The sequence below is a fragment of the Ursus maritimus genome, unplaced genomic scaffold, assembly GCF_017311325.1.
Source record: "Ursus maritimus isolate PB19 unplaced genomic scaffold, ASM1731132v1 scaffold_21, whole genome shotgun sequence".
Taxonomy (NCBI): Eukaryota; Metazoa; Chordata; class Mammalia; order Carnivora; family Ursidae; genus Ursus; species Ursus maritimus.
Window position 1 is genome coordinate 8,269,480 of NW_024424564.1, and position 23,487 is coordinate 8,292,966.

The 23,487-nt window shown below is 43.5% G+C and overlaps 2 long non-coding RNA genes across 2 annotated transcripts in view; both read right to left on the minus strand.

Moving 5' to 3' along the window:
• Positions 1–18,524, minus strand: part of LOC103656843 — a 43,361-nt gene extending 24,837 nt beyond the window's left edge. Inside the window, exon 1 of the long non-coding RNA XR_566709.2 lies at positions 14,609–18,524. This is a non-coding gene — a long non-coding RNA (uncharacterized LOC103656843). The remainder of the gene's footprint in view (positions 1–14,608) is intronic.
• Positions 1,058–14,598, minus strand: LOC121104389. Its single transcript, XR_005836666.1, has 2 exons — positions 14,194–14,598; positions 1,058–1,220 (listed from the first exon to the last, which is right to left on the minus strand). It is a non-coding gene; the product is annotated as an uncharacterized LOC121104389 (long non-coding RNA).
• Positions 18,525–23,487: the final 4,963 nt, after the last annotated feature.

Below are 23,487 nucleotides of genomic sequence, written 5' to 3' on the forward strand. Positions count from 1 at the left end.
GTGTCTATGATGAGCAGAGGTCTAGCTCACTGAGGCACTGAATTCTTTTCTAACTTTTGGTCTGTTGAGAGCATCTTTGCTTTTGGACACAAAGGCAGTATGAGAATCTGGAGACCTCTCAAGAAGGGGAACCTCCAGGAACTTAATGTGTGATGGGGAGAGCCAGGAACCCGCACATTTGGAATGGTATCTGAGCAGCAGGCGTCGGAATTGGCTGATCGGTCCTCCCTCAGTGAGTGTTTATTATGTTTAAGCTACAGAACTAATTACTGTGAAAGGACACAAAGGAAAGAGAAAACCAAAACCCTCTCCTCACGATCCTGACAAATCGGTTGGACTGAGCACACAGGAATCAACGCAAGAGCACTTCTGCCAAGTTCCAGTTGTGTAAACGTGGAGGATAGGAGTCTGGTGGGGCACACAGCCTTGACGCGGGAGCCATTAGTCAGTGCTGTAAGGCTGCCTACGGGAGAAGAGTTTTGGGTGGAGCCCTGAAGGAAGTGAATTAATATACATAAAGCTTGTGTCTGAACAAGACTGAAGGCAGCTGGAGGGCCGGGATGTAGTGTCTCTTTCTGACGTATTCCCTGAAGCCCCTGTTATCCCGCAGCAGTATTTACCAAGAGCCTGAACTATGGGCCTTGGGCGCCATGTTGCTAAACCGATGAAAGGTAGGCCTTCCATTCTGCCACCAGCCAAAGAGCAGAATGGACACAGATGTCACAGGCACCTGCTGACCTGTCCCTTTGTCTTCTGATGTCCTCTTCCTTTGGAGCTCCTTCTCCCTCCAGCATTGCTCACAAAACAATCTCAGCGTCTGAGAAGGAACAAATATCCAGTAAGCTGCAGCTGGCCTCAGTGAAAGGGGAGAATCTGTTCATTGCCACTGGAAATGTAAGGATCTCTTGTGACAGTGAAGTCTCAGGAGAAAACTGGTAGTTAAATCGCTAAGTTCTTTGCATCTGAAGCTTTTTTCACGTAGAGTGCGGATAAGTGCCTGATCTTGCAGATCGTGTTTCTGACGTCTTTGTTCTGGCTTCTTCTTCTTTTTTTTTTCCTTCAAAGTGCCATTTTCATTTGCTCTTAGCGTTCTGAACATGTCAAAGAGCTTCTCTGAGCAGTAGGTGGTTTTACAGAGCACATGGAGAATGAAAAGTAAATGTCGTCCTGGAAGCAGTCCACTATGATCAGGGAGGGGTCGGATTACTTTCCAGTCTTGGCTGCATTTGAACATGAAACAGGAAAGAGAGAACTGAGGCAATGAGTCACCTCATTTGGGCCCAAGGCACCATTTACCTTGAATATGGAGAAAAATTGAAGCAAGAGTTTCTTTGTTATTTTCTCTCATGGTTCTTGTCCACTTCAGTACATCTTAAGTGATGGTTTGTGCAATGGTGATGTGACAGAAAAACCCAGCTAGTCTCAGTCTTGCTTGTTCTCCCCTAACTCTTTTATCTAAATCCTCCCTAGAACCTGTGGAGATGCTAGCACCAATTTTAATAAGTTATCAACGAGGTGATTAGTGGTTTTTATTGGTTACTCTTGATAGACTAATGGAATCCTGGCATTTTGAAATTGAAAAGTAAATTAAGAGTTTGTGCCAAAACCCCAATTATAGACACTGTCCTATGGAAAGTACTGGTGCTGTCCCAAACCACCAACACACCGTGTGCAAGTGAGTCTGATAGATTATCACTGATCTCCTGTATCATATAGTTTCAGAGATTGCCATCACTAAGTTGCTACACTTCTTGGTCAAAGATGCACAAACCTTCACAAAACATTCAGTTGATGGGATGGTTAGCTAGAGTGAGTCAAAGAACTGTTTTCTAAGGATGCTACTCACTCAATTCAATACCAGATAGACTGATTCATTCTTGTTGCAGGGTTCCCTAGGCCAATTTAGTTTGGATACGCACCATTTGAAACAGGCTTCCATCACTGCCATCATCACGTACGTACATAAATCAAAGCAATAACCCAGCAGGGATATATATGGTGGACCAAGAGCGACTCAGAAAGATGGCAGCAATGACTAGGAAATGAAACACAGTATTTCAGGGACCCTCTCCAGTAGATGGTAAAACGATCATGGCTCCTAAGTTCTACCTGATAGGTTGATGGATCCTCATGTCCGATCTGACATCATGGTCCACGCTGCCCTCTTGTTATCTGCCTTGGTCATCCAGGAGAAGTCAAAGAGGGTGCTATCAATAGGGTAACTCATCAGGGATCATAGTAAACTGCTAGTAAACTACATTCCATTGCACCTGCTCTTCCACACAAAAAGGGCTAGAAATTGCTGTTCTGTTTACATATTAGGAAAGAATGGTCAAGAAATACAATTCACATTTTGTTCTGGTACATGCTAATTTTGAGCATTTTTTCACAAAGTAGGTAATATAAATGAGGCATCTAAACGCAACCCTGCTTAATATCCATAATCAATGCTTATTAAACACCTACCAAATACCAAGCATTGTTCTAGAGACCTCAAAATAAACCTTCAGAGCGCATTTGACCGACATAATTTTATATATGAAGAGACCAAGTCTAAGAAAATGTAGGTAACTTGCACAGATACACAGTAATAAAACTGAGCCTGGAACCTACTCCAAAAACCATGATTTTTCTGCACCATATAGTCAACCCAATTAGAAACATTATGGAAACCATAGTTTTTCAGTCCTTCTCACACTTAGCTTTAGGATTAAAAGCATTGGTTATGCTTTGTAAAAGTGTCGTGCCCCATATTCCAATTATATTTAAGAAATATTGAACACTGGGGCGCCTGGGTGGCACAGCGGTTAAGCGTCTGCCTTCGGCTCAGGGCGTGATTCCGGTGTTATGGGATCGAGCCCCACATCAGGCTCTTCCACTATGAGCCTGCTTCTTCCTCTCCCACTGCCCCTGCTTGTGTTCCCTCTCTCGCTGGCTGTCTCTATCTCTGTCAAATAAATAAATAAAATTAAAAAAAAAAAAAAAGAAAGAAATATTGAACACTTAGCATAATAGGTTTGTGTGTAAGTAAATAAAATATGGTTAAACTTTAAGAACTTATCATCTAAGGGTAGATATGCATACATGTGAAACTTCTATTTATTTTGAACTCCAATTATGTGTCAGGAGTTATGCTAGGTGCGTTATAAACTTTATCTTCCTTATTTTTTAATCTTTAAAAGATCCTTATGAGGTAGGTATTTTATAAATATTTTTGCCAAAATGTAAATCATAAAGAAAGATCTATGAGGTCTTCGTTCTGATGAGGTAAAGGAAGGAAGGCTTTATGAAAAAGGTGAATGGAACTTCAGCAGAGCCCTAGAGAATGAATAGGATTTTAATAGAACAGCTGGAAGAAAAGTTCCTGGAGAGACCCTTCCAGCTGTGTGAAAAGTACAAACAAATTAATGGAGGCAGGAAGGTAGAGGGTGCGTTCAAATGAGAGCAACTAGTTTGGGTTGGAGAGTGCAAATTAAGGCCATGGCATGGGTCAGGGATAGCTATAGACAGTGAGTCTAAATAGTTAGTGATAACAGGTCATGTGGGCCATGCCTGGCATGCCTGAGATTGGGCATCCTGGGAAATGAGAAGCTACTAAAGGTGTCTGAGTAAGAGAATGACTGATCAGATGTGATTTGGTTTCAAAAAAAATGTAGGCTTAGTCAGAAGCATCTGTCTGTCATGACCAATGAATTAGAATCATTTGTTACAATAATTTGACAAAATATCAGTTTTAAAATAGGTATTTATAATACAGGTGATTAGCATTTTATGAGATGATTTTTATACTTTCCTAATGCCAGCAGCTGGTAATTAACACATGCTTTGATTAACTTGAAAGTGAAAAGATTCACCTCCTTCTAGCAATCTGGTCTAAATATTAGCAGCCTGAGAACTTGCCCTTTAATTTGATGAACTTGCATTGAGATTGTGGTACTGTTATTCCAATGTGTGAGTCTATTGTCTCAAATAGATGTAGACTTCTGGAAGATATGGCCCCCATTTTTGCTTTCTTTAATATCCCCCATAGTACTGGAAAAGCCATTGTCACTCAGTGAATGCTTGTTGAATGAATGAAGAATGGGATGGATAGCCCCTAGGTCAACTGTAACTTCCTCTCTCAGCATCAGGGTGAGTGACTAGCTCAGGGTCACAGCGAGAAGGGCTGTGACACTTCCAAAGAACCAGTTGTCTCTAACTTGCCAAATATATCAATTCCATGGTCTCTCCAGGTGAGTGCATTCCACACCCAGAAATTCTAAGTCACTAAATCTGGGCTCACGGAGGAGGTTGAACTACCTAGATGGGGTTCTTCTAGTGTAGGAGTCAGCAAACTGGACCACAGGCCAAATCCAGCCCCCACCTGCTTTTGTATGATCCTCCAATCTAAGAATGGCTTACACATTAGTAAATGTTTGGAAAAAAGATGAAAAAGAATAGTAATATTTTGTGACATGTGAAAGTTATGTGAGATGTAGATTTCAGCATCCAGAAATATAATTTTTTTCTGGGACACAGCCACACTTACTGGTCCACGTGTTGTTTGTGGCTACTTCCACACTGCAGTGGCCGAGATGAGTAGCTGCCACAGAGACCTCCTGGCCCGCAAAGCCTAAAATATTTACTACCTGGCTCTTTACACAAAACGTTTGCTGACCACCGCTTGAGTGTGTCTTTCTGGCCCTCAATTCATTTATAGGAAGGAGTTTCTTCCTTTAGTGTGCAAATGGAAAATGAATTTAAGTTCTAGAAAGCTTTAGCTTTGCCTCCAGATGTTATTTTTTTCCTTCTCTTGAGAATCTTGTATATTCTCTATCTAAATCCTAAAAGCTAAAGACTAGTGAGGTAGAGTCTGTTTTCTCCAGGACCATATCCCTTTCCTATAGGGATCCCAAAAGTATGGTTTTCCCTTTAGGTTAGAGAGCTGCATTTCTTTTCTGGGCACACTCCCTTTTTAAAAAGTTCACACACAGGCTGTCAGTTCCATGGAACGATGCCAAATGAGTGTCTTAGGATCTCTTAAAATTTTCATCCAGTTTGGTTTCTGTTTCCAGGTAGTTTTCCTGAGAAAGGCTCAGGGATAGTGGAATAACCTTGACTGTGAACAATATATTCAGCTTCCCTATTTGATGTGTTAACATCACCCTCACCTACGATCGCCTTTTGTGCCTGCGGCTTTGTTCGTGCTTTGCAGCATTAGATAGCCTTCTTGGCTTTCAAGGTCTTTGGGCGTATCAAGAGGACCTGTCTTTTGTAAACTGAAGCCATTCTGAAATGGCGGGGAGGCAACAGGATGCGAAGTGACAAGGACTCATCTCGTCACGTCTTTCGTTCTCGCCCGGGCGGAATGGGATCTGGCTTCCACCCCCTTCATCCCATGGACCGTATTCTCAGTAAGGTCTCCGATAACCTCCTAACTGCTAGATCCAAGGGACACTTCTCAGTCTTCAGCCCCCTGCCTGTTCTGAACTTTGGACACATTGGTCATGCTTCTCAATTTCATACTCTCCTTCTTGGATTCCCAGAATGAAACTTTGTCCTCATGTTGCTCCTCTCTGAAAGGTCCTCGTATCTGGTAGGCTCTTCTCTTTTCTACTTGCCCTTCACTTGCGGCTCATTTCCAGGGGTGGAACTGAGGCCCTCTTTATTTTTCATGCCACGTGTCCGTTCCGAGCATGCTCAGTGACGTCTGTTTCAGTTGTGATAGTCAGTGACTCCCTTTCACTGACTCTTCTCGAAGCATACTTGAGAGTCCTCTCGTTCACCCGGTCATCCTGAACGCCCTTCTTTCTCCATTTTCAACACTCACCAAGTCCTGTCATTTACTGCTCCATATGTTTTGAGTTTTCTTTTCCTGCATTCCCACTGCTGTTTTCTCTGAACGGGCCCTCATCCTCCCTCACTTGAACTCTCTGCGCTAGTCTCCTGCTAGTTTCCCTGCGGTCTCTCGTCTCCTCCACCTCCAGCCCACCCCCTACATTACTGCGAGTGCTATCTTCAAGACAGAAAGCTCATCACTCTCCTGCCAAAAGTCTGCAGTGGCTACCATTCACTCTAGGGACAGAGTCCAAATCGCTTACGGTGATTATAGCATGAGCTCTAGTTTCTCATTTTGCCTTCTTCTGTCTGCTGGTTGTAGTTCGCACTTCATTAGTACAAAAGACCGTTTTTTCTGAAACCTACACTGGTTATTTCCCACCTCTGCTCTGATTGTCCTATTCTTTTTTTTTTTAAGATTTTATTGATTGATTGATTGATTGATTGATTTAGAGAGCATGAGCAGGGGGAGGGGCAGAGGGAGAGGGGGAGAGGGCATCTCAGGCAGACTCCACGCCTAGCACGGAGCCCAACGTGAGGACTGATCTCATGACCCTGAGATCGTGACCTGAGCTGAAATCAAGAGTCAGTCACTTAACTGACTGAGCCACCCTGGCACCCCTCTGATTGTCCTATTCTTTATCTCTATCTCCATCTGGACAAATCTCAGCACATCTCCCCAGCCCCAGTTCAAATACAGTATTCCCCTCCCGAAATTAATTACTCTCTCCTCTTCGCCATCGTGGGAGTCCGCAAGCACCTTGAACAGAGCACATTCACAGTGCACTGTGCTTGTTTGCTTGCGTGTCCTGCGCACACCAGACTGCGTCTCCTTCCTATTTGTATTTTCAGTGCACAGCACAGGGTCGATCTTATAAAACGTAGGCAGGGAGTGAACGTGTTCAAGCTGTGTGTCTACCTACATCATGATCCCTCTAGATTCTGTTACCAGGCATGTTAGAAGTGAATGGTGCTGTGGAAATCCAATAGGGCAACCACCAGCAGAAGAAGTTATTTCCTTCTCTCACTATTTCATTTAAATTGAATCAAGGCAAAGTATGTGTGGCTATATATGGTCAATCACAAAGTGCGGAATAGTATTTATTTCAATAGAACAGAATGGAAGAGGAGAGTTCCAATGTCACTATTAGTGAGTCACCTTTTTGAGAAATTAAGTTTAATTTCCCATAATACTAAGACAGCTTGGTAGAGAGTTAGTGTCTTACTAGTCATATAAAGAATATATATGTGTAATATGAAGCATATACGTATATAACCATTATCACATTAGTCTGAGTTATATTTTATTATATTTATCCTCAAAAAATTATTATAAGTCCAATAATAAAGACAGAGGACTGAAGAGTACACCATGGGGTTTAACGTATATGTCCTGCCTTCTGGAATTCAAAATCAAACACATATAAAGAAGGCAATGTATGTAACAAGACAGGGCAATGTGAGATAGGTCAGTTAATGGCAATGGCAATGAGATTCCATTTTGTATCTCTCTGTACCCTACTATAGCTCCCTGCACACACATAAGTATTTGCTATATGAATGAAGTGACAATAGGACAGAACCCGATTTGTAGGATTTTTAAATTTTCTTCCTTCCCGCATTAAACTGACGTTGGGTCTTGGCTGTGTTTATTGACACAAACTAGTGAATAAAAGTAAGACTTTTTCCTTGATACTCTTGTGTGTGTGTGTGTGGAGGGCAGCAAAGCAAGGTTTATTGAGCGAGAATAAAGTGATAGTACAAAGCTCCGGAAGAGGGAGGGGACCCGAGAGGGTTACCCTCCTTGATACTTTCATAGATCTCCTTTATTACCTATGAAGAAAAGCTTATTTTTATTTTGGAAACTTAAAATCAAAATTAATAAATAGGTAATTTAAATAATAAATGCACATAGAATATGCATAGAATATGTACAAATGAACACAATTTAAAGCTATGTAAAGTCTGCTACTTATTTGAAAGCTTTGTCAGTTTTGCTGAGATACAGTGGGTAAAAATGTAGATAAAAGTCTTTAATGACATGGGCAAATCCTCAGGGAATTTTTTAAAGGAGATTTTATTTATTAATTTGAGAACGGGAGTGAGCAAGAGAGAGCGTGAGCAGGAGCAGGAACAGGGGCAGGGGCAGGAGCTGGAGCAGGGGCAGAGGGAGAGGGGCAGAGGGAGAAGCAGACTGCCCGCTGAGCAGGGAGCCTGACGCGGGGCTCGGTCCCAAGACCCTGAGATCATGACCTGAGCCAAAGGCAGCCACTTAACCTACTGAGCCACCCAGGTGACTCTCAGAGAACTTTAAACATTGTCTTTTCAGTGGGGACAAATTGCTCTCATACAACGAAGCCTATGTTTCCAATAGGAAGGAAATGATCTAAGATGCGTTCCCTCCAGCAGCTGTTTTAGAATTTTTTCCAGAAGGAGACATTGGGAGATTCCAGGTTTTGTTGGAGTGGAGTACAGGTGAGCTGTGTACCCTTGTTCTTTGGGACAAATCATAACTTGCAGCAGGCTGCCCAGATTTACCCATGGAAATTCCTAAAGGTTCAGCAAGCTATTTTTCTTTTTAACAAAAGAATAGATATTCATGGTTCTAATTCACCTGATTCTCTGTCTATACATGAAGGTTAATATTTTCACAAGCATGCTTTAAAATATTATAAGATTTTAAGTGGTCATCCCCAGTGTCCTCTTCTTTGTCTTTTTCAATTCGGAGTTCCATCTCAGGAAAATCGCATTTTGAAGCAAGTATAGTGCTTTCTACAAGTTATTCCAATGCAAGAAAATTGGAATCTCACAGATCTGCATTCGCTCATTCTATCATTTCTTCCTTCTTTATTGACCAGAAAGTTTGTATTCCCCTAGTAACACTATTATAGACTTACTACATAGCTGAATACTGTGGCCATAGCGGGTTTTTTTCTGTTGTTTTGCAAAATCACACATGCGTAAAAATAAAAAGAAATGTTTATGTTTAAAAAGAGTTAATGGAACAGGTAATTCTTCCAAAGTAGCGCCAAATTGAACTTCCGTTCGTCCATTCTCATCTTAGAAGATACACTGACAATGGGTCAGTACATACTTTCTTTGGTTGTCTTTTTGGCAGGAATTCCGGATGCACTTCATTTAATTGAATAGCTGTGCTCTTGAGTGAGTAAATGATATCATTCAAAGTTGACCTTTTTACATGCCCTAGAAGAACTTGTCATTTATAATGAGCTTAGCATATTATTTCAAAGATCACACTGTACTGCAAAAAATCCCTTATTCAGATTTTCATATGTTTAGTTGTTCTTTAGGACCAAGGCTTACCTCCATTGTAAGTCACCTTCCTATGAGTTGAACTACCAGTTTGGTGGATGGTACTTTCTTTCTTTCTTTTTTTTTTTTTAATATTTTATTTATTTATTTGACAGAGAAAGACAGCCAGTGAGAGAGGGAACACAAGCAGGGAGAGTGGGAGAGGAAGAAGCAGGCTCCTAGCAGAGGAGCCTGACGTGGGGCTCGATCCCAGAACGCCGGGATCACGCCCTGAGCCGAAGGCAGACGCTTAACCGCTGTGCCACCCAGGCGCCCCTGGTACTTTCTTTTTCATAATCTGCTCTTTCTTTGAATTAAAATTACTACCATTAGAGAGCAAGATTAGTCGGTAGAGAATAAATTCGTCTCTGCTGCTCCAGCTATTTTTAGAATCTTTGATTTTAAAAAAAAAAGTGTTTGGAGGGAAGAAATGAGCTTACATTCAACTATGCTGACCCTGGTCTCCATTAGCATGGGCACTGGTGAGGTTATTCTCTTTTGTTGTTGCTTCTAGCTTTCAACAAAAGCATTTCTTTGCAAGTCCTTTTTCTCTTCAACTTGGTATATAAGACTAGCTGCTCTGATCAGTCTGTCCTATGAATACCCGTTTACAAGCGATTTGCTTAGCTGTTCTGGTCTGTCCGTTAAATATGTATTTAAGACACTTTTTCCAAGAAAGTAGTTCTGTATTATGTTTTTCACAGGGTGGATCCTAAGTTTCTGCAAAATTAGTCAGTCATCTGTATTGAAATGTTTTTAGGAGCTTACACTGAATACTCGCTCTCAAATCATGGTGTAAAGTATAAATCAGATGCATTAAAACACTGACAGAGAATATCTTATTTGGTAATCCTGTACTCATCCGTAAATTACTTTGCCTATGGCAATGTTGAATACCCCCAGTCGCTTCCTAACTTTAGTACATACGTGACTATACATCCAATGTTTCTTTGAAGAAAGCCACATACTAGGAGCCCAGAAAGGAATTCTAGCTTGGTGGTTCTGTTTCTCTTCCGTATCATGTATGAAACTGGCAAAGCAATTTCTGGCATCTGATTTTTGAAAACCATGACATCATTTCACCACTGAAGCGTAAACCTTCTAGATCAAATTTTGATCAAAGAATGAATACTTTTGCCATTTATAAACCTTTGAAATTAGGGTTTTACGTAGATGTTTCCAGCCTTCGACAAAGCCATGTCAACACCGTTCCCTAAAGCACATTAAATGTTATAGTGATTCACCACCTATAAGCAGTATTTGCCACAGAAAGAAAAGAACTTAACACTGGGGCAGGTGGGCTGGCAAGGGTGCCTGAGGAGGGTGGCCAGAGTGGGGGAGGGGCGTACACCCTTGAGGGTGCAAGGAGCTGGCACTCTGGGCTCTAGGTTGCAGGGCTCATTCTTTACGACTCTGGTTTGTGGAGTGATTTATGGGAGCTGCAGCCTATGGGCCATACATCACCTTCCTGGTTGGCTTTGTTGACACCTTGTCACATTCTTGTGGGCTTGAGGAATTCATTGTTCTTGTTTGAACTGATAAGAACAAAAAAAAAAAAAAAAGAAAGAAAGAAAGTGGGGGGGGAGGTTTTCTCACTGAGACCTTGGGAAAGGCCGAGGGGGTGGAATGTTGACGTGGACCAGCGGGGCTCCACTTTCCCAAGCAACGGCATTCTTGTGGGGCCGGGAAGCCTCGCAGTGAGGTGTGCGGGGCGGGCAGCTTTGTTTGCCCCTTGGAAGTCGTTTTCTGCTTGCGAGGTGTTCCTTTTTGCTGAGACGGGACTGGGGAGAACAGCTTTGGGAGGAGTAAAGAAGGAAAGAGTTTTCCTTCGAGAAGTGGGAGATAGAGTGGCTGCAAGGAGTTTCCAGGGGAAGGTAAAATGAGCCTGGTCACTGGGGAGTGTAAAGCACGCGGTGGCTTTTGATGTGAGCCGGTCTCTTCCAAGTCCGTCCTTTGTACAGCGCGCTTCTCGGGCACGGTGCCACGCTGCCCTCTCCCCTTTGATGTGTAGTGCCCCCTGCCTCGCTTAGCATTTTGGCAGCCTGCACAGAGAGCCTGGCATCCCAGCCCCGCACTTGAAGACGGGAAAAAAAAAGAGTTTCCGAATGGGAGCTCATGGAGCCTCTAGTAAGAAGTTTGTGTGAGGGCTACAGAGGGCGTTACCTCCCGCTTCCACGAGGCAGGTGAACGCTCTGCTTGTCTTCGTTGGGTTCGGTTTAGAGCTCTTCAGAATAATCTCTCTGATATCTTTGCTTAAAAAAAAATAATGAATTAAACTCCCTTTCACGCAAGAAAAGTAGCAGATCAGATCATACCTATCATGTCATGGGATTGTAAATGCCCGTACTTCCTTTGTGAAAATATGTGCTCTGTTTGAGAGCAGCTTAGGGCAAACATGCGCCCTTCCCTAGTATTCTGTGTCATCAGCTTTGGTGGACCAGGAGGAGGAGAACCCATTCACACCCCAGCCAAGGGCTGGGTGTCAGGGGAGCGTTTGCATTTTTGTGTCATATTGTTAACAAGGTCCCGTGTCCTGTCAGTACATCACTTTACCTGGAAGTGCCATTCACACATCCCCACTATGAACCTCCTCTTGCGCTGGAGCCATTGAGAGCTGTTTGCAAGTTGCTCAGAATGGCTCGGGGCAACCACGGTTCCCATAGAATGCGTATGCATAGACTGCTTCTTGCACCTGACCTACCAACCAGTTCCTCTGCTGCCAGCAAGGGAGGCTCGCAGGACTGCCAAGGTAGGTGGCCTGAGATTGGGAATCGGGAGTTGACATTGTGATAACACTGAATGCAGGTGAAGGTGGCCTCATGCGTGGATGCGAATACAATAACAGTGTGGTCAAAACGAGAAGCTAGTGTTGGAAAGCATATGCTTTTTCTTTGGTGTCGTCTGTCTTGCTCCACAGTGCTGTCGTGACTTACAGTTAAATGTCTAAAAATAGACGCAGTACCGTCCATCTCGACATCAAGCTTCCAGCACATAGCCAGCTTGTCAAATCTCCAAGCCCAGTTTCCCCAGTTTGTTTGCAACTCTGATGAGTCTGCCAGGTCTGCCTTGGCCATTCTCGTAGCTTGGAAGCTACTCTGGTTTCCAGAATTAAGTTTATTGACAGTGTTTCACTGCTCTCTGCTGGAGAAGCCCAAAGCTAAGCCAGGCTTTCTGGGCTCCAGCCAGTTGCAAGGAATGCAGGTGGCTCAGCGGATCGACTCCCGGCCTTGGAACTTAAACTCTGTGTTGGCAGGACGCACTCATGCTTGCTGCAGACCGCAGGTGAAGAGCCACGTTGCTCACTCTAGAGACGGGCTTCTCAGAGAGGAGGATGGTTGGGATGAAAATGGAGCACTGGCCAAACTCCAATTTCTTACTTCAAATGTTGTCCTCTAGAAAGTTAACCGTGGGGGCGCAGAGCCTGTACTGTTCCCCCGAGTCAACTTCTGTCCTCCCACGCTTGACACATAGAGAGAGACTGTATCCTGTTACATACATCTGAGACCATGAGCCCCACCCCCAAGAGGGAGGAAAACAAAGCTCTTTCGACCAACTTTTATATATCTTTTCTAAATTACTCCTTTAGTAGGTGCATGACTGGAAAAAAGGGCTCAAGAAAGAGTATTTTAACTAAGTTAGCCAAGAGTGTAGTAGGACCTGTTTCCTAAAATTTTCTAGGCAGGAATAAATATTGATTTACACCATCTTTTGCCTGAGCACTAAACCGTATCTTAATTTAGATACTATACATCTCCAGTATAAAACAGAAATACAAGCACAAAAGCAGCAAACACCTTAGGTGAGTATTGTGTTTAATATACACTTAGAATATGCGTGCACACACGTGGGTACACACGCACAAGTGTGTACATATGTTTACCTGTTTGAAGGGATAGGAAAAGATCTGAGCATAATGCATCTTTCCAAAGCGTGTTAGGTTCTTTTCAGCCTGGCATCTTCTAGCTTAAAAGCAACTCAACGAGTAGAAATGATAGAAAGCTAGCCTTACAGCAGCATTAAAGTGCTACTCTATTCTGCAGCATTCCAAGTGAATTATTGCTATGCTGTCAAAGAAAACAAAAACATTTGGGAAGGGCTGTTTATTTTACAGTGGTTGACCAAAAGTATGCAAGTGGTTAGAAAAAAATGTAGACAGCTAGTGATGGGAGGGGCCCCTGGCACATTCTGAAATCCATTCACAAACCTTTGACACTAACTCCTGATCACTGGAGATAATGTTAGCGGCAGAAGCATTTTCCATGAGGAAAAGCCTAACACTTTCAAAACATTTCAGTTCAAAGTGAATAAATAAACCCTCATCCCCCATCTTGTCTCACTGTCATCTCCTCCCTCATAGAGCCTGATGACGTGGTATTTTTTCCAAGAAGAGCAAGAAAAACTTCCTAAAAATATTTCTTTCCGAGGTTGCGGCAATGAGATATTTTTGTGCTATACGGCATGTGTTGCCCTTTGTGTTTAAGGATTAAACTAAAAAACTGTCATTGACAATGTTAATGGATAATATTTTACTTTACAACTGGATGGGAAATTAGAAATCCTTAACACAGTCCTTTCATATTAAGATAATAAAATACAGGCGTGCCTGGGTGGCTCAGTCGGTTAAGTGTCTGACTCTTGATTTCAGCTCAGGTCATGATCTCAGGGTCCTGAGATCAAGCCCTGGATTGGGCTCCGTGCTCAGGACAGAGTCTGCTTGTCTCCCCCCAACCCAGTGCCCCCCGCTTGCGCGTGTTCTCTCTCTCTCTCTCTCTCTCAAATAAATAAATAAAATCTAAAAAAAGATAATAAAATACATACTCAGAGATAGTGACTTGCTTACACTTGATAGCTAGGCAGCGTGGCGGGGGTAAGACTTAGAACTAGGTCACTGTGTTACAGTATGTTTTGCCTGAGAATCTGACTATATATAGTCAGAACCTCATTGCTATCTCCTGGCAAATATTTATTTTAATGTTTAAGGCTTTCTTATTGGTGAAGAGATCCTTATTCCAGGGGTCTAGGTCTCTCGGGCTGTAGGTTCCTTTTACTTTTGAAAAAAATTACCTGATAAGTCAAAATCCATTTAACCTTCTGGTGGCTCTTCAGAGATAGTTTTAAGAAAGGAGAATCATCGTGACCAGCTCCAAGGTGAAAGATGCAAAGAGCTCCTTGATAGGTCTAGCATTAGTCTATCCCATAAAACCACTCAGTAACTATTGATGGAAAGGGTGCCTTTCGGGACGTGTAGCCGCTTTCCCTCCTGGGGATGCCAGCAAGCCTTGCTTTCTGGATGGCGTCTAAGTTGTAGGATGGCAGCACATTTTAAGTGGATTGTCGTGGTACAGAGAAGGGACAGACGTCTGCCACCATTCACGTGTATAGAAGCCCCGGGCATCTGGCTCTCCCAAAGCGGTGCCCCCGGAGCAGATAGAGTGAAAGAGAGACAGAGAAGCAGGGTTCCCTGCTCTGGTGTCCCTACCTCGGCCGCTCCTTCTTCTTGTCTGGGAGGGTGTCCAGAGGCTGAGAGTGTTGTGTGGTGTTGGCCTCAGAGACAGTTGTCCTTGTGACAGCTCAGCTGTTGGTGTGTCCTCAGTGAAACAGCATCAGATTTTTTTTTTCAGATATAGCATCTGCCTTCCCTCCGTGACATCCTTGGGCGAATCACGTGTTTGCTGGCCCGGATATGTAAATAAAAGTTGGCTAAAAAACACTTAAAGGATTATGAAGCAATCTGGCTTAATAGTAGCAAAACAAAACAAAACAGAAAACCACTCCAACAAATCCTCCTGTGTGCTACTAAGTAGTGGAAAGATCCAGTTATGACTGGAACTGGCCTGGCCTGAGGATTGTCCTAGACCCAGGGAGAGCGAGAGAAGCACGGGGAGAGGAGGAGGACTGGGCTGAAGGACACAGCTCCCTGGCTCGCGGGGCTCCCTGCAGACAGCGCCGCACACATTCCCTCCCCCCGCGGCTAATGAGAGCAGCATGCTGGGGAAGGAAGCCTGCCTGGTGCTGGGGCGGGGGTGGGGGTGCCTTCCACGCCTGTGTCGGGATGGCCGGCCCACGGCTGCTTACACATCCTTGACCCGCACACCTTCTTTCCTGTGCTCAGAGGCGGCCGGAGCCCTCGGTAGGTCCTGGAGGAGGTTGCGTGCTGCCGAATGCGGTGAGAGAATCCGAGTGTGGGTTCCCCTGTGGCTTTTGCAGTTGAATGTCTCCATCTCCTGTCCCTGGACGGTCAGTTGCTGGCATGGGACTGCGGAGCATTACCTCCAAAGCTGTCGGCTCCGACTGGAGGGAAATGAGCACGGAAACCCCTGGTGCCTGTACGTGCCAAAAGCAACCTTAGTCAATGAAAGAGCTCGGCAGACGGCGGGGTCCTGCGTGCCGACCTTTCTGCTGCTCGTAGGAGAATCATGCGCTGCTATTTCTGTGACTTCTGCCAGTTGGCCCCTGCCCACCTTTTCTGTTCATACTGACGCGGCCAGGAGCTGAGCGAAAGAGGAAGCTTCGGCTGTGCTCCGGGGCTGCGCTGCCAGGAGCGCGTCTGTAGTAGGTCCAGCAGCAAAAACACAGCAGGGCAGAGCCCGGGGAAGCCCGGCCAGAGCAGCTGAGCGTGGAAACAAAGAAGCCTGCCCGCAGCAGCGGCCGGCCGTGCAATGTCAGGCAGGGAGGGAACTTCAAGAGTGGCTGCATCCCCTCAAAGACGGGAAACTGAGGCCCGGAGGGGATGTGACCTATCTGGGCAGTGGCCAAGCCGGGTCTCCTGAGGGCCCGTCCACGCTGCTGGTTGATTTTTAGCAGCTCTAATGCTAGTGATGTAAGCCTGGACAAGGTACTTGACTCTCCTTAGCCTCAGCTAGCTCATCTGTAAAATGGGGATGGGAGGAATACCTCTCTCCATCTAAAGGTGGCTGTGAGAAGTCAATGAGGACATGTAAGCAAAGCCTTTGGCACAAGCCACTTAGGAAGCCCTGGGTACCTGTCAGCTCGTCTTATTTGAAGGAGGACTCGAGGAGCAAAGGGGAGCAGGAAAGATTGGGAGTTGTTCGTAAGCCCCTGATGTGCTGTCCAAGTGTTTTTAAAAACAGGGCTGCTTTCCGCAAGAAGGGGGGGGCACACTTGAGCTCGGATTAGGTTGATGATGTGATTTTGTTCAGTGCTGATGTTACTGCAATGTTTAATCAATGGCAGACTCTCCTCCCCCTTCCAGGAAGAGCGGGACTTGAATAATGAGGAAGCCGGTAATGTGAGCCGTGGAATCTTTGCTGTTCAGACTTCCTGAATCTATGTTTATCCCCTTTGTGAAAGCGCATTTTGAGCCTTCCTGACTGAGAGTTTAAAATGGTCAACTTCGAGGTTCTGTTCTGATGGAAAACCCAGGCGAAAAGGCTGAGGGATTATTCTAGGGTAAAAGAAGAGGAGAGGTGGTGAGGTGGTGGATACTACTGTGTTTGGGGAAAAGTCCAATGATACGGGATCCTCCCTCGATAGGCCCAGGTTCTATGCAAGGGATAAGGAAGCCGCTTATAATAACGCTTGTTCCAAAGGTGCGTGACATCCAGTTCTGACACTAACTGGTCATGAATGACCGAGTCAAGAGAATGCTACAGCAGCAATGACCATTTATGGAGCCTTTACTGGGTGTCAGCGATTGTGCCAAGTGCTCTATATTTGTTATCTCGCTTACTTTCCACAACAACCCCATGTCACGTTTCCCCTTTTGTGATGAGCACAGTGAGTCTTACAAAGGTAAAACACCTCACCACCCCCGCAGCTTGTCAGTGCTCCTATGCTCTTAGTCACTGTGCTATGCCCTGCTACCCTCTTAAGGGTAATACTGCCTTTCATCTCCTTGGCTTGGAGCTTGCTCCCCTGGAAATTACAGGCTGGACCACATTATTACCGAGGCGACTTCTTTGAAAATTCTAAACGTTTCCAGAAAGAGGCACAGTTTACGATAAGCAGTCTTGCTTTCCCGATAAATTCTGCTCTGTGACAATCAAGTCACCAGTTGGTTTTCTCGTATGCATGTATCATTTAAACTGGAGAAGTCAGGAAGGGGTTAAAAACTGGGCAAAATAATTTTGTGTGATGTTTCCATATGTATGCATGGCCAGTGGCCCTTGGGAAAGATTAACGTGTTTACCAAATTATGGCTGCTCAGCTGATAAGGGCTGATCAATATCAGTGCGTGTGTATATCTTCCTTTTGCTGTCAAGGACGAAATTTGCACTTGATTTTTCGTTGGCCTTTATTTCTAGGGAACGTTGTGCATTTGTGCATGTGGTTTGTATCCTCGAAGTAAGAGACGTGACTTAAGTGAAGCATTATTACTTCACTAACTGAAATTTCTCTTTCAAAAATTTTCATGTTCTCATGGAGTTATGCTTCCAATTCTCCATATTTATTCGTATCTTTCCATTTTTGTTAGTCTCATCTAAATTAATATGTACTAATAATGAATACCTGCATGATTTTGGACAAGGTCTTCATCTCTCGGGGCCTTGGCTGCCTCAGCTGCAGAATGAGACTGGGAAGGGGGTCACTGTATTAATATACCAGGTTGTTGAGAGCATTAAATGAGTTCATGATATAAAAGGCTGTGCCTGGCACATAGTAAGTGCTTTGTAAGTGTTAACTCCTGTTATTCATCACTGATGATTTCCAAACTGGAATGGTCTTACCATAGTGTCCAGTAAGATTTAAATGACAATAAACCTTCCAACTGATTCTACTTTTAACTGGTAATCAGGAATACGCAGTTTGCTTTTTTCATTTCTCTCTGGTATCTATAAATTACATTTGCATGGGAAGTCTTCCCTTTTTTTTAAAGAGATTTTTAAATTCTCTTACTTCATCCTGTCTTAGGCACTATAATCAGTGGTGACTTGCTGTTTATTTTTTCTTTAGAATTTTGTCTAGAGAAACTTTTGATTTTAAGCTGTGACATATAATGGATCAAATTACCCTCCCCGAATTGATTTACTCTGAACTACAGAGTATTTTAGGTAGAATTTGTCCTCGCCTTTATTCTTGGTGTCCAAGTTTCAGAGAAACATGTTTCCAGCCCTAGTTATGATAAATAGTGGGTTTTTAAATGACATCACGAGATACATATTTCTAGATACAAAAGTTTGTTGTTATGTTCTTTTGGCCAGAAGAGACTCTTCTTCCTGGGAAATGTAGCCACAGAATGCTGGATTTGAGTTTTATTAATATCCTTGTAGATTGAAAACAAAATGTTTTCCCTCCCCGTTTTTGTTCTTTTCCACTTGGCAACCCCAGTGATTTGCCACATGAGCCAATGTGTGTCTCATTTGCTTATTTTCTCGTGCACTAGCAGCCCCGGTGATGTCATTTGGAATGTGTGCAATCCCTGGGAATAAATAACATGCTGGAAAAGAGTTTGCTTGGAGGCCGCAGGATCATTCATGCACCTTACAGCACACTCTAGGTATCTCAAACCTAAATTCCTTTTTAGAAATAATTTCAACGCAGGACACCTCGCCGGTATTTCTTGGTTCAAATGATAATAATCACTACAATGATATGAAAAAATTTTTATAATTTGAGAGACACAGTTTCAAAATCATTTATTTTATTTTATTTTATTTTATTTTTAAAAGATTTTATTTATTTATTTGACACAGAGAGAGACAGCCAGTGAGAGAGGGACCACAAGCAGGGGGAGTGGGAGAGGAAGAAGCAGGCTCCCAGCGGAGCAGAGAGCCCGATGCGGGGCTCGATCCCAGGACCCTGGGATCAGGCCCTGGGCCGAAGGCAGATGCTTAACAACTGAGCCACCCAGGCACCCCTCAAAATCATTTTAAAAATTTGATTTAAGGGGTTCCTGGGTGGCTCGGTCGGCTGAGTGTCCAACCTCTGGTTTCCGTTCAGGTCATGATCTCAGGGTCTCGAGAGGGAGTCCCGCGTGGGGCTCTGCTCTCAGCGTGGAGTCCTCTTGTCCCTCGCGGTCCCCCTCTGCCCCTCCCCCGCAGGCACGCATTCACGCTCTCTCAAGTAAATAAACAAATAAAATCTTTAAAAACAATAGAAATAAATGAAAATAAAGTTTGATTTGATAATATCAAATACCTATGCCATGGAAATGTCCCCTTTGGAAAAAAAAAGTGCATTACTACGTAGAAAGATCAGTCTTCTGACACTTGGCTTACGTATCTATCTTTCTTCCTCTATTGTCACCATGCTTTAAAGACGTTCATTGACTAAGTCAAGAGTGCACAGTTTCGAGAGGTTAGGCTGCTGAGTGGAATGTAAACTGGACCGTTCTCGAACTGCTTGCAAGCTGAGAGTTCACTGAGGTTAAAGATTCTCCAGCACCCACAGTCTTGTTTCCTTCTCCTGGTGAGGAGCTTCTTTTGATCCATCATTCCCGCAGGGGATTCCTGAGAGGGACCTCAATGAAAAGACAACACAGTGGTGTTTGGGGGAGGGAGGCAAAAATCCAGCCCGGGCGAACCGCTGAATTCAAGAGAAATTTCCAGACAGAGCTTCTCAGTTTCCCAGCCAAGAGCCTGCTGGCAGTGGTCACTCTTGCTGTCTGCCTTATCATGAACACACTCTTGCTATTTGAAGGCAGTCTATTGAATGTCTCGTTTCCTGTTTTATTCATTACCTTCCTCCAGCTCCCTTTAATAAGTAAGCAAGACTCTCTTGAACTCTAGGTTGGATTATGAAATTCTTGGGATTTTTAATGACTTTGAGCTCATTTAGAAAGTAATGTGGGTTCCTCGTGGCCCAGAACTGTAGAAGGCCAATTACCTCACTCTGTTTATTTGGCAATTTAAGTGATGCCTTTTCTATAAAGAGCTCATTACACAACCGGCCCCTGTACAGTGCATGTTATTTTAGTGGGGAATTTCAAAGACAGAAGTTTCCTGACTCGCTCTGAGGCCCATTCGATGAAAGCAATGAAAATCGTATCTTGGCTATTCTTTTTCAAGTTGGCATTCCAGTGAATCGTCATAGGGAAGACTATAACGAAAAATATTTTATACCTAGAGTCTGTGAAATTCTAAAAATCTTAGAGAACCGTAGTCACATCATAACTTCTATAATTAAAATAATTAAACAGTAAAGGTTCTTTGGATTTTGATCACGAGGTCCTTGACAGTAAGACCTACGGTCAACATAGCCTGTTACAGATAAGCTTAAAAAAATAACAAAACAACTTTTGGGTTTATTATTCCAATCATGCCTTCCTTGCCTTTGATCCCAAGGCATCATGTGCGTTTTATTTTATTTATTTATTTATTTATTTTTAAGATTTTATTTATTTATTCGACAGAGATAGAGACAGCCAGCGAGAGAGGAACACAAGCAGGGGGAGTGGGAGAGGAAGAAGCAGGCTCATAGCGGAGGAGCCTGATGTGGGGCTCGATCCCATAACGCCGGGATCACGCCCTGAGCCGAAGGCAGACGCCTAACCGCTGTGCCACCCAGGCGCCCCATCATGTGCGCTTTAGATCACCCATTAGGTTGTAGAGTTTCCCCTTCGTCTGTCTCACTTACAAAGAGGCACACACACATCTTCACAAAGACTATGAGAAACAGCAGTTGGATTCTAGGTTATCAATGCCCTTTTCCACCGTGGAGTAGGGGCATAGTTTGTAGTTTGCCAGTTAGGGAGGCCCAGATATTTTCTTAAAGAGAAAGCTTTGAATAGAACTTTGTTTACACCGCTGACTCACTCATTCATTCACCAGTACGTACAGCGGGCCTCGGTGTGCTAGGCGGTTTGATCAGATGATCTCGTGTAACTCTTATAACACAGATGACTCAGGAGCCCCGGGACCAGCGTCCCTTTTTAGAGATGTGCTCCTATTCAGCTCCTTTGGCCTCCGACCCTGTGCTGTTTCCACCAGCAGTGAGCTGCCCGCTCTGTGTGTACTAGTGAGAAGGACTACAGGCTTGATAGCTTGTCTTGTTATACTTCTGATTTTATCTTCACCCTACTCCACTCTATTCCCAAATATCCAAACTATTAAACATCCTTTAAAAGAAATATTAATTGTGCCCATTTTAATCTCCTAGGCTCTTTCTTTACTACTTTGTCACATAAACTCTAGTATCCAGCTACACATTGAAGACTTCTTTCATTTGGATTTGATAAGACTGATTGTTGTAAGTAACACAGTAACACCCCCAATTTTTTTCTCATGTCCCAGGCAAGAAAAAAGGCTTTTTTTCTATAATTCCAACAATACCCTCAGTGCACCGAGAGTTTCCATTGTTATCTGGTATTTGTTCCTTCTCTTTCCCAATAGAATGATCTTAACACTGGATCAAGGGTGTTCAGAGCTGCACTGTAGATGTCCATTTGACCTGTTATAGAAAATACGTAATAAATACATATATAGTAAATAATTCTACATACACATAGATAAAAACAGGTGAATACTGTAGAGAGTTTCCGTTCCAGGAATGCTGACTGAACACCCAGTACATGAGGCCAACAAGGTATAGGACAGAATATTCTCGTTTTGTAGAATGGTGAATGAATCCAGCGTGACTTTAAAGCGGTACGTAGTAATTGTTGACAAATCTTAGTTTTGAAGTGGTTTAAGTCATAGGAAAGTACACATACCAGGTTGGTTGCAAGGATTATCTCATTTCTTTCTTACAGTACTCAATGCAGTAGTACTAGTATCACCCCTGTTTTACTGGTGAAGAAACCAAGGCACAGATGGGCGAGGGGATTTACTAGAGAATTCAGCAGCTAAGGAGTAAATGATAGAGCCAGGCAGGGTAGGTTGGCTTCAGAGCGGGTTGGCTTCACATTTGACTCCCTATTTCTTTCTACACCCTAACCCCACGTATATGGTGGATCATTCTGAAAAATTCTTCTGTCTTCTGCACGAATGACTATCCAGGCTGTCTTCCCACTAATTCTTACCCACTTTATTTATTTCCATAATTGCCACAAATATGGATCTGTACAACATCACCAACTCACAGAGTCTTTCATTTGCGAAGAATCTGATAAATTCCTCTGGGCTAATTTTACCAGCAAAAACACTAAGCAAGGTGAGAGTGGCCCAAATCTCAAAAATTGTTACACCACAAAGTTAGTGGTTACTAAGTACAGGCCACTATTAAAGTATAGCTCTTAGAACACTGTATTATCTCACCGTATTCAACTCCAGTAGGACAGAGACCATGTTTTATGTATCTTTGTATATGTCTAGCCATTAGCACAGTGTCTGAGGTGTAATAGCTGCACAAGGTATAATTGTTAAATGAATGATGGACTGAATATAGTACTAGTCCTTTCAAAAGCCTACTTAGTCTTCCATTAATAGATTCTTAGGATTTGATCAATACAAGGAAAAGTGAGATCAGCACCTAGTATTATTCTCAAACATTTCTAGAATACTGCCTAAAATGTACATCATTTTTCTTTCTTTCTTTCTTTTATTTTTTATTGATTTATTTTTTTTGCAGCCATATTATACTACTGACTCAGTCAGGTACATGTACCATGAAAACCAACATCCCCCACTCCCTTTCAGGTAGACCAGAACTCCATGAAGGGCAAACTCTTTCCTAGGTTAGGCTGAGATTAAGAGGACCGCTTTACTGTTTCTTCTGTACACTCTCGCATGTGACCTGACCCTTCCACTCCTTCTTTCACCTCCCTTTCTATATCTTGCCAGCCATTGGAACAAGCTGTCTTTTCAACGTGAAACACAGAAACTTAACCCATCCAATACTGCTTTTGATTCTAAACCTTAGAAGACTGGGATAAACAAGCATCGTAACTCCAGGCAGCTTCCTGGTTTCGTGATCCATTTCTGCCTCACAGGGGCCAGACAATGCTAGGCTTACAGGAGACTCAGCCAGAAAACTGGCAAGTCGATTAATCTGTAGTTAACCACAGCAATAAATGAACACAAAGGAAATGCAGATGTAAGTAGGGGATAAACTTTGAGTGGTTCCATCAGCAGTGATTCATGGAGTTGAACTACAATAATATTTCCCACCATACACCCTCCCAGCTCCCTTTATGACCCTGGAGCAGCATTTGGGGATATCCGTTAGGTCTGGGGTGGGTTCTGTGGTCATGGCTGTGGAAGATGGGTCCGTGGATGTTAATCTGGCTGACAAGTATTTTAATAAACATGTATTGTTGACAGTGGCATTATGTGCACTTAGGAGACAGTGGTAGTTAAGAGAGTGGCTTACATATTAAAAAGATCAAGATGGCAGAAGAGCAGTTTGTGGCTTTTCCGAGGCTGAGCTTCAGAATCAGAGGAGGCAGGATAGAAAGAAGAAAGCAGGACAGGAGCTCAGGTTCCAGCCCCAGCTCGGCTGCCCTTTGCTGAGTAACACAGC